This window comes from Octopus bimaculoides, chromosome 29 (genome assembly GCF_046866305.1).
Source record: "Octopus bimaculoides isolate indiv1 chromosome 29, ASM4686630v1, whole genome shotgun sequence".
Classification (NCBI taxonomy): domain Eukaryota; kingdom Metazoa; phylum Mollusca; class Cephalopoda; order Octopoda; family Octopodidae; genus Octopus; species Octopus bimaculoides.
Window position 1 is genome coordinate 377,372 of NC_142956.1, and position 12,500 is coordinate 389,871.

The 12,500-nt window shown below is 37.3% G+C and overlaps 1 long non-coding RNA gene across 1 annotated transcript in view; it reads right to left on the minus strand.

Annotated features, from left to right (window-relative positions):
* LOC149130274 (uncharacterized) overlaps positions 1-12,500 on the minus strand; it is a 126,927-nt gene that overhangs the window by 38,788 nt on the left and 75,639 nt on the right. The gene's annotated exons all lie outside the window — the stretch shown is intronic.

Genomic DNA, 12,500 nt, shown 5'->3' on the forward strand with positions numbered 1-12,500 from the left:
GGACCAGCTATCCGAGTTGATAGTACCAGGGTAGATAAAGCAATTAAGAGTATGAAGACCGGGAAAGCCCCCGGCCCATCAGGAATCACTGCAGAGATGCTCAAAATATCTGGCAGTGTTGGCTATAGCCTAGTCACCCGTATTACGAACCAGGTGATACACGAAGGAGTCATACCCTATGACTGGTGTAGCAGCATCATAGTCAACTGCTACAAAGGTAAAGGGGACGCTTTAGATACAAATAATTACAGAGGCATCAAGCTGTTAGATCAGGTTATGAAAGTTACAGAGAGGGTCATAGCCCAACTAATTAGGGAGCGAATCAATTTAGATGAGATGCAGTTTGGGTTCGTGCCAGGTAAAAGCACTACTGATGCCTTATTTCTAGTGAGACAGTTGCAAGAGAAATACCTAGCCAAGGATAAACCTCTGTACCTGGCTTTCGTTGACATGGAGAAAGCCTTTGACAGGGTCCCCCGATCCCTTATCTGGTGGTCAATGAGGAAACTTGGGATAGAAGAATGGCTAGTGAGAGCTGTGCGAGCCATGTACAGAGATGCGGCCAGTAAGGTGAGGGTTGGAAATGAGTACAGCAATGAATTCCGGGTAGAGGTAGGGGTCCACCAAGGTTCCGTCCTCAGCCCCCTATTATTTACCATAGTCCTCCAGGCAATCACAGAGGAGTTCAAGACAGGTTGCCCCTGGGAGCTCCTCTATGCTGATGACCTTGCCCTAATTGCGGAGTCACTATCAGAACTAGAGGAGAAGTTTCAGGTGTGGAAGCAAGGTCTAGAATTGAAGGGCCTTAGAGTCAACCTAGCTAAAACCAAAATCCTAATAAGTAGGAAGGTAGATAAAACACAAACCCCTTCAGGTAGATGGCCCTGCTCAGTATGTAGAAAAGGAGTAGGTAGTAACTCTATAAGATGTACCCGGTGCAAGCTATGGACACATAAGAGGTGCAGCAACATCAAAGGCAGGTTAACTAGCAAGTTAGTTTTTGTTTGTGGCAGATGTTCAGGTGCAATAAAGACTGCAAACAAACAGGAAACAACTTCTATCTCATTCCAAGGTGAAAAACTAGAGGTAGTCGATAGCTTCCGCTATCTGGGCGACCAAGTTAGTAGTGGGGGTGGGTGCGCTGAAAGTGTAGCTGCTAGAATAAGAATAGCCTGGGCAAAGTTTAGAGAGCTCTTACCCCTGCTGGCGACAAAGGGACTCTCACTCAGAGTAAAAGGCAGACTGTATGACGCATGCGTACGAACAACCATGCTACATGGCAGTGAAACATGGGCTGTAACTGCTGAGGACATACGTAAGCTCGCAAGGAATGAAGCCAGTATGCTCCGTTGGATGTGTAATGTCAATGTGAATACCCGTCAGAGTGTAAGTATCTTGAGAGAAAAGCTGAACATTAGAAGCATCAGTTGTGGCGTGCAAGAGAGACGATTGCGCTGGTATGGACATGTGGTGAGAATGGAGGAGGATAGCTGCGTGAAAAAGTGCCACACCCTAACAGTTGAGGGAACCCGTGGAAGAGGTAGGCCCAGGAAGACCTGGGCTGAGGTGGTGAGGCAAGACCTTCGTACATTGGGCCTCACCGAGGCGATGACTACGGACCGAGACCTTTGGAAATGGGCTGTGCGTGAGAAGACCCGGCAAGCCAAGTAAGATCGTTGCCAGTGCCCCTGGACTGGTTCTTGTGCGGGTGGCACATGAGATGCACCATTTTGAGCGTGGCCGTTGCCAGTACCGCCTGACTGGCTCCTGTAGGATTTTCGAGCGAGATCGTTGCCAGTGCCCCTGGACTGGCTTGTGCGGGTGGCACATAAAAGACACCATTTCGAGCGTGGCCGTTTTCGTGCAGGTGACACGTAAAAGCACCCACTACACTCTCTGAGTGGTTGGCGTTAGGAAGGGCATCCAGCTGTAGAAACTCTGCCAAATCAGACTGGAGCCTGGTGTTGCCATCCGGTTTCACCAGTCCTCAGTCAAATCGTCCAACCCATGCTAGCATGGAAAGCGGACGTTAAACGATGATGATGATGATGATGATGATGATATATATATATATATATACACACACATACAGATATGCGTATATATATATATATATATATATATATATATATATATATATATATACACACACACACACACACACACATTCAAAAAGATCATTATCTAACTAGATCGTTGAAGTCTTTGAAAATATTACAGAAAGAAAATATTTATGCATATATAAACATATGTATGTGTGTGTGTGTGTATGCAGAGAGAGAGAGAGAGAGGTAGATAGATACACAGATAAATGATATATATATATATATGTATATATACATATATATATTTATTTATACAAAACTGTATCTATCTATTTATCTATCTCTCTATCTGTCTTTTTGTCTATCTTTCTGTATTTCCACCTATCCATCTATCTATCTATCTATCCATGTTTCTATCTTTCTATCTATCTATCTATCTATCTATCTGTCTGTGTATCTATCTATCTATACATCTATCTATCTATTCATTTATCTATCTGTCTATCTGTCTATCTAACTACACACACACACACACACACACACACACACACACACAAGCTCCATTTGTCTTTGTACTCAACCATCTACAATTCAACACTTTTTATCTTCTAATTCTATTAAAGTTTCCATTTGTGTTCATATAATGGGTCAGTTCTTTTAACCATTACTCCAAATAGATATACACATTCACACATAACACCAATGCATACACACACACACACATACATTACATACATGTATATACATACACACATACATCCATATATACATAGACACACACACATAAACACATATATATACGCACATGCATATACAGACACACATACATACATTTATGTGTGTGTGTGTGTGTTGGCCTTCATTTAATTTCTCATGCCTGAATTTATATGCAGACCACAGGATTGAGATATCAGCAAAAAGCAACCTGTCTCCAAATAAATTCCAAATAAAACGGTCAATCCATTTACTTTGTACAACTTGCATCGTCTTGGCTTTTAAAAAACATAATTTTTAAACACAAACTTGCACATATAGAAAATTCACTGTTCTGTTAACCCATTCGTTACCGTATTTCTGTCGAGATATTCTGTGTTTCTTTCAATTAATTTTAAATATAACAAAGAATTTAGTAAAATAACTTAGTCATCATTAAGCAAGTGATAGGAAGACAAAAATTGTGACTAAGGTTTGCAAGAAGATTTTATTTCAAAACTTATGAAAACAAGACATTTGTACTACAGAACCAGAGGCAGTTTCAGCCGGGTTGGTATTTGAACCCAGAACCATGTAGTTGGAAAGCAAGCTTCTTACAACACAGCCATGCCTCTCTCTCACTCTCTACATACATACATATATATATATATATATATATATATATATATATATATATATATATATATATATATATATATATATATATATATATATATATATATATTTACACGTGTGTCTGTGTGTGAGTGTGAGTGTATATATGTCTGTGTGTGAGTGTGTGTGTATATGTGTGCACATATTTCTGTATGCATTTATTGGTTATAATTCTTTTGACTGTTTTAATATTTGCCATGCAATTTTACACAAACACACCCATCCGAATGTGTGTATGTGCATTTCTGTGATTAAATCTTCAATGTTTCTTTTGAATTTTTTTTCTTCTTTTAACAATAGAATGTCATTTGTATATGGCTCCTATTTCAACATAATTGGATCTCATCAGTTCGACGTGTGTCAGGAAGCTAAGGAGCATTATACAATGTGTTACGTTACATTAGATAAAATTATTTACTTTAAAGAAGGAAGTGGAGGAACAGGGAAGGTCTATAATGAAGTCGTTATCATTCATAGGTCATTAATAGCATAAACATGAACGAGGGTGAGAAAGAGCGAGAGAGATAGCTGTAACATTAATTTGAAATTTACATAGAGGCTGAAATTTTATCCAGAAAGCAATCCGATTCATGTCTCCTCTGTAAATAAAACGAAAGTAGTTCTTTTTATCGTTTGCAGTGATTAATTTTTTTCTTCTCTAATTAACGAGAGATTCAAGTATATTTTATGAGGATATATATAAACACTACATTTTATACAACGAAATTTCATTCTATACATGACTTGCGCCATTTAAATTTAAAATTTAAATAACTTTACTTTTAGATTCACGATGGAATTAATGAATGGAGAACATTTAGAAGGAACTTGATTCATCTAGGTTTTGATCACCAATCACAAAAATATTATTGTTTATTAAATTTTTGTTAAAAAAAAACAAAAAGAAATATTTAAAAAATACTCTGATTTAATATTTTATGAGGTAGATCTAAAGATTTGCTGTTTATTTCAGTAAACATCGTTCTGTAGATGATTTGTGGACCAGGGTAACTGTCGAGATTCACCAGGGTATAGAGGAGGAAACAATCAGCTGTAAAATGTACTTCAGAAGCGCAACATCACAGGGTGTATATTGCGAGTGACAGTGGACAGATTTCAAATTAATAGTTTTGAGAATAAATCTCTTTAAAGATGCAATAAATTCTAACATTTAATGTCTTTTCCACAATTGATCTACGCACATGTGTGTGTGTGTGTGTGTGTTTATTTATGTGTGTGTGTACTTATGCATTTGTGTGCGTTTGCATGTGTGTGTGTGTGTCTGTATTTGTCTGTGCTTGTGTGTGCGTCTGTATGCATGTGAGTCTGTGTTTGCGTATGTGTGTGTGTATTTGTGTTTGTGTGTGTTTGTGTGTGTGTGTCTGTATGCATGTGAGTATGTGTGTGTGTATTTGTGTGTGTGTGTGTGCCTTTGTGAGTGCATGTGTCTTCAGCTCAACCTCACCACCATACAGTACCGTGGCCAAGTGTCTTCTACTATAACCTCAAACTGATCAAAGCCATTTGAGTATTTCACTGCTACTTTATTTTATCCACCCCACAACAATGAAAGGTAAAGTTGGTATTTTAGTCTTCTATTATAATTCCATTGACATCTTGGATGTTTTTTAGGAATATTAAATCTACCCCAGTATTTCACTGCTACTTTATTTTATCCACCCCACAACAATGAAAGGTAAAGTTGGTGTTTTAGTCTTCTATTATAATTCCATTGACATCTTGGATGTTTTATAGGAATATTAAATCTACCCCAGTATAGCACTGCTACTTTATTTTATCCACCCCACAACAATGAAAGGTAAAGTTAGTGTTAGTCTTCTATTATAATTCCATTGACATCTTGGATGTTTTATAGGAATATTAAATCTACCCCAGTATTTCACTGCTACTTTATTTTATCCACCCCACAACAATGAAAGGTAAAGTTAGTGTTAGTCTTCTATTATAATTCCATTGACATCTTGGATGTTTTTTAGGAATATTAAATCTACCCCAGTATAGCACTACTACTTTATTTTATCCACCCCACAACAATGAAAGGTAAAGTTAGAGTTAGTCTTCTATTATAATTCCATTGACATCTCAGATGTTTTATAGGAATATTAAATCTACCCCAGTATTTCACTGCTACTTTATTTTATCCACCCCACAACAATGAAAGGTAAAGTTAGTGTTAGTCTTCTATTATAATTCCATTGACATCTCAGATGTTTTATAGGAATATTAAATCTACCCCAGTATTTCACTGCTACTTTATTTTATCCACCCCACAACAATGAAAGGTAAAGTTAGTGTTAGTCTTCTATTATAATTCCATTGACATCTTGGATGTTTTATAGGAATATTAAATCTACCCCAGTATTTCACTGCTACTTTATTTTATCAAGCCCAGAAGAATGCCAGAGAGTGACTCAACTGTGGCAGCAACTGAACTCAAAAGGCAAAGGTGAACAAATTCTGGAAGTAATCTTGTCTGACATTCTGAAGACAGACTGAATGGAAACAGATAAGAAGCGAAGATGAGAAGAAAAGAATGAAAGAGAGGAAGGAAGAAATTGGAGATTGAAAGGAGAAAGAATGAGAGAAGAATAAAATGGATGGAAGGAATGACGGGTAAGACGCCAGGAAGCAGTTCTGTGCACCGAAAACCTGATTCTACGCACACAGGTACACGAATTCTACACTCTCGACTGAACTTGTGTTTAATGAGAACAGATGTATTCCTTTCAGCAAATAATAGGAATTAGTGTGTGTGTGTGTGTGTGTATATACATATATACATACATACATATATATATATATATATATATATATATATATATATGTACATATTTGCATATGTGTGTGTATATGTATATATGTATATATACATATTTGCATGTGTGCGTGTGTGTGTGCGCATATATGCATACATATATATATATATATATATATACATATTTGCATATGTGTGTGTGTATATATATATATATATATATATGTATATATGTATACATATTTGCATGTGTGTGTGTGTATATGTATATATATACATATATATATATGCATATATACATATATATATATATATATATATATATATATATATATATATACATATATATATATATATACATACATATATATACACACATACATATATGCATGTATATATATGTGTGTATGTGTATATATATATTAAAGCTGCAAAAACATCACAAAAAAACTGCCACTCAGAGTTTCCCGTTCCCGCTCGTCAGGCAGTTGTGATTCAGAATCACAAATGTCCGGCAAATAGGAACATGAAACTCTGAGTGGCAGTTTTTTTGAGATGTTTTTGTGATGTTTTCACAGCTTGAATAATAAAAACATATTACTCTACCTCCAGTATTCGAGTACTATTTTGTCCCACCTTGTTTCACATTTATGTGCTTACTCTGGTGTATATATATATATATATATATATATATATATATAAATACACATATGCACACACACACACACATGTCGTGTGTGTGTGTGTTTTAGCATACGCATACATATATCCACAAGCACGTGCATACATGCATGCCCGTATTACACACTCACACCCATAGTGACACCCACACATACACACACATATATAAACACCCTGTTTTACGTGCTTGTCCCTGCTGAATCAACATAGAAATGTGTATGTATGTATGTAATTATGTATATATAAATAAGTAGGGGATCTTGGATATGTGTAGAGTAAATACGAGTAAACACAGTCAGGTGTGTGCGTGCGTATACACACATATATATATATATATATGTGTGTATGTGTATATATGTGTGTGTGTGTGTGTGTATGTATATATATATATATATATATATATATATACATATATGTAACTTACATCATGTGCATGTATGTGTGTGTATAAGGCTTATAAAAACAACCATGTGTACCCCGGAGCATCTCGGGTATGTGACAACACCCGGCAGTACACAGCATTCCTGTCTAGCAGAACAGCTTCTTGTAGGGGTAGATCTGTGGGTGGGGGTGATGGGTGGGTGGGTGGGGGTGGAGTTACGTTAAACATGAGACAGAATAAACATCGAGTGGCAGCAGTGGGTAGAATAAGGGTGGATAAGTAGGTGGGAGGGTGGGTGGGGTTTACATGGTGTGGGTTTAGATAGTATATAAGGGTGTTGTTGTTGTTTAGCCCCAGGTCAGTCCTGCTCCAGATCCTGGAGCACAGAAGTGCCATCAGCCAGGCATGTCTGAGGTGCACACAGAGCAATGAAAGCATTCTGCACTCCCATGTGCAGTGTCCGAGCATTGCTGACCTGTGGGTTTATGTCAAACACCAGCAGTCGCATGTAGGATCGATCTGGCTATCAACTGAATCCATAGTGAAGATTGCCCCACCGCCCTCCTTTGGCCGGGAGGGGCAGGAAAGTTTTATTTGTCTGGTGGCTGTAGCGAAAGGGGTAGTATGGTGGACCCGTTTGAAAGGGCTCAAGACAGACACTTTCCTCTTTGGCCAAGCACTCATCAATTTCTTCAAGTTTCACTTGAAGACGAAAGTGAGGGTTGAGAGGGAAGTGTTGCCTTGTAGCAAGTTTGTTGAATGTGGGGTGAATGTAGGAAGAAGGGCCAGTGTGAAAGGACCAATTCTGAGCATGCACCTGTGAGATATAAAAGGAAAAGGGCTCTTGCACCATGGATCAGACACCTGTGGCTTTTGTGGGGTTTTCCATGAGGACCTTTAAAGCGCTTCCCCTACTGTGAGTTTTACACTGTTTAATTTTATTGTTTTTCATTATTTACACAAGGAAAACCCATTGTATCGTCCGGTTTTCATCTTTTAATGTTATTGTATGTCCTTTATTTATGTTTCTTTATATTTGCCCTTGAGGCCAAAAGAAAAAAGAATAAATTGTTGTTGTTGTTGTTGTTATTGTTTGCTTTCATGTCTTTCTGTTAGTTTCTATCATGTTGTCTTCTTCCTCCTTATCATCATCATCATCATCACCATCATCATCATCATCATCACCATCGTCATCCTCATCATCACCATCACCATCACCATCATCATCATCTCCATCATCGTTTTCCTTGCCATTATCGTTTTCCTTTTTTTCTTCTTCTTATTATCGTCACTGCCATTATCTCCTCCCCCTCCCCTCCCCCTCCCCTCCCTCCCCCTCCCCCTCCCTCCCCTCCCCTCCCCTCCCCTCCCCCTCCCAACTCCTTCAGACAGTTTCCAGATGTTAATCACGTATGATGCGTTCCCCTGGTGAACGTGTAGCTGCATCTACTTCACATTACGGTGCTTCCGTCCATCCATACATGAAGTGGGTGCTTCAACGTCATTCACGTTTGTTGTGCTGCAATATCAGAATATCGGAATAGGAGAATAGAGGAATCTTGGAATGTTGCCATCCTTCTCTTCCACTCTGTCTGTCTGTCTGTCAGTCTTTGTGTCCTTCATCTTGCTTCAAGAAGTTCGTTGACTTGGAGAATCTTGAAGAATTTCTCTGCACAAACACACACACAAACATGAGAGTACAAACGGACGAAACTCTCAGCTTTTGGGTCACTTCGTAACTTCTACTGATTATTTATAATGAAAAATATAGAGAGAGAGATAGATAGATAGATAGATAAACAGATAGATAGATAGATTAATAGACAGATAGATAGATAGATAGATAGATAGGTGGATAAATAGATAGATAGATAGATAGATAGATAGATAGATAGATAGATAGATAGATAGATAGATAGGTGGATAAATAGATAAACAGATAGATAGATAGATTAATAGACAGATAGATAGATAGATAGATAGATAGGTGGATAAATAGATAGATAGATAGATAGATAGATAGATAGATAGATAGGTGGATAAATAGATAAACAGATAGATAGATAGATTAATAGACAGATAGATACATAGATAGATAGATAAATAGATAAGTCAGGTAGGTAGATAGACAGGTAGATAGACATTTACCTATCTATTTACCTATCTATCTGTCTGTCCGTTTGTCTGTCTACGGACAGACAGACCAATGGATAGGTAGGTAAATTAGACAGACAGACAGATTGAAAGTAAGAGAGTGAGTTTGTCAACAAAAACAACTTCCAAGAATCTGGCTGCATGGAAAGGTGGCGTGTGTATGTGTATACTGACATACATATGTGTGTGTCTACGCATACATACACATTTATATTTTTATAAGTCTCCGTGTGTGTGTGGGGGGGGGACATAGTTGTGTGCTTATGTCTGTGCTTGTGTTTATGCATATGTATATGTACATACACATAACTATATATATATATATATGTTGTGCGTATATATATATATATATATATATATATATATACGTATACACATTTACAGACACACACGTGTGCGCGCACATATATATTTATATTTGTATGTAAGTGTATGTATGCATATATATATATAATAGATATTCAGAAATGTGTGTGCATATCAATCTATGAGGGAGTATAGATACATGCATGTGTGTGTGTGTGTGTGTGTGTGTGTGTGTGTGTGTGACTGTGTGAAGACAAGAAGGTTAAACGGTTGATTGGAAGACAGAAGAGGATTATGAAAAGACAGTGGGGTTTGAGGGGAGGGGCAGCGGCTGAGTGAACGGATTAGTGATGCGTGTGTGTGTGTGTGTAGATGTATGTGCATATGCGTGCATGCGTATGTCCATGTGTGTCCGTGTGTGTGTGTGTTTGCAGGAGTTGGTTGGGTGCAATGTTTGTTGTAAGATAGAATTGTTACAAGAGTTTTCTTGTGTGAACGGGATTATGGGAAGGAACACCTTGGTTACATATGTGCGTGTATATATATGTGTATATATATATGTATGTGTATGTATATATATATATATATATATATATATATATATGTGTGTGTATATATATGTGTATATATATATATATACACACACACACACATATATATATATACATACATATGTCTATATGTATATATATATATATATATATATATATATATATATATATATATATATATATATACGTATATATACATACATACATATAGATCTATATCTATATATATATGTATATATGCATATACATATATATGTATGTGTGTACATGCGTATGTGTATGAGTGTGTGTGTGTGCATACATCTGTGTGTATATGTGTGCATATATATATATATATATATATATACACACACACACGCATATATATTTGATATACATATTTATATATATATATATATATACATATGTATATATATACATATATATATAAAATATAAATAAACACGCATACACACGTGGTGGCGATGATGCTGATGATGATGATGGTGGTGGTGTTGGATTTGAGGAAGTGTTGTGTGATGTTTGCTGGACACGCTTCACTGGTTCCGTAAACATTTGTTTTCTGTTTACCAAATTATGTCCCAGATATCATCTGCCGCCAACGCCAGCAGCCCCCCCCCCATCACCCTGCTCCCCCCCTCTCCACCACCATTCCATCTTTTTACTAGTTGTTAAACCTCACCACTACTAGCTATGACTAACACTAACATACACACATACATACCTATATATAATTTGTGTATATATATATATATATATATATACACACACAAACACACACATACATGCTTTACTCTTGCTAATGTGCACTTTACATACATACATACGCATATGCGTAAGTAAATTTAAACATACATGGTGGCATATAAAGAACATCTTTTGAGCATTTGGGCCTCAGGGAGGCAAAGTGGCTGAGTTCCTCTTGAGCATTGGGCCTGGCGGAGGCAAAATGGCTGAGTTCCTTTTGAGTGTTGGACCCCATGGAGGCAAAAACTGAGACCTTTGGCATTAAGCCATGCTTGAGCAGAAGACCCATCAAGCCAGGCAAAATCATAGTCGAGGCAGATACTGGTGTCACGCAAACGGCACCCGTGCTGGTGGCACATAAAAAGCACCCATTGCACTCTCAGAGTGGTTGACCTTAGGAAGGGCATCCAGCCGTAGGAAACCCTGCCAAATCAGACTGGATCCTGGTGCAGCCTTCCAGCTTCCCAGCCCTGGTCAAACCATCCAACCATTTGCCAGCATGGACAACGAGTTATGAAAATTTAAGTTGTTTGCTTACGTATTTCATTTTGTTTACTGTTGGTGATGTCCTATACCCATATATGCATGTATATATATATATATGTATATATATATATATATATATATATATATATATATATATATATATATATATATATATATATTTATATATATATATATTTATATATTCATATTATATATATATACATTTATATATATGCATAAATACATAAATACCTATATATTTCTCTCTCTCTCTCTACACACACACACATATATATATATAAATAACACACACACACACACACACATACACATAGACACACACACACATACACATGCTTAGACACATTCACAAATGGACACATGTGCATACTTAGATATGTATTCATGTACTTGTGTATATATGTATATATCCATATATAACCTGATCCATACACATGTGTGTGCACATGTATATGAGTATATATATGCACATGTATATGTACATATGCCAACACATATACACCACCTCCCTACACACAACCCCCACTAAACATACTCTAACCACCACCACCACCACCACCACCACCACCGCCACCAAGACATGTAAACACACAAGTCTACCAGGGAACAAAGAGACCCTGTGTGCGTTAGACAGTTATACAGACATTGGTGACCATTGACAACGGCTATTCGTTAAGAGCTGGGCCATTAAGATAATTAAACAAGGTGGCACTGGTGGTGGCGACAGCAGTGGAGCGGTGGGAGGGGCCAGTTCTGAGGTGGGGGTACTGGCGAATGGGGGACGGGGGAAATGGAGTGTTATTCAATTCAATGGGTTCTTTATCTCTTATCACACCACTACGCAGAACTTCCTTGTTTTCCTCTTATTCCTTCTCATCTTCTTTCACGTCTGTCTTCTTCCTCTTCTTCATCTTCTTCATCTTCTTCTTCTTCTTCTGCTTCTTCTCCTCCAACTTCTCATTCCTCATATGTCTTTTATCATC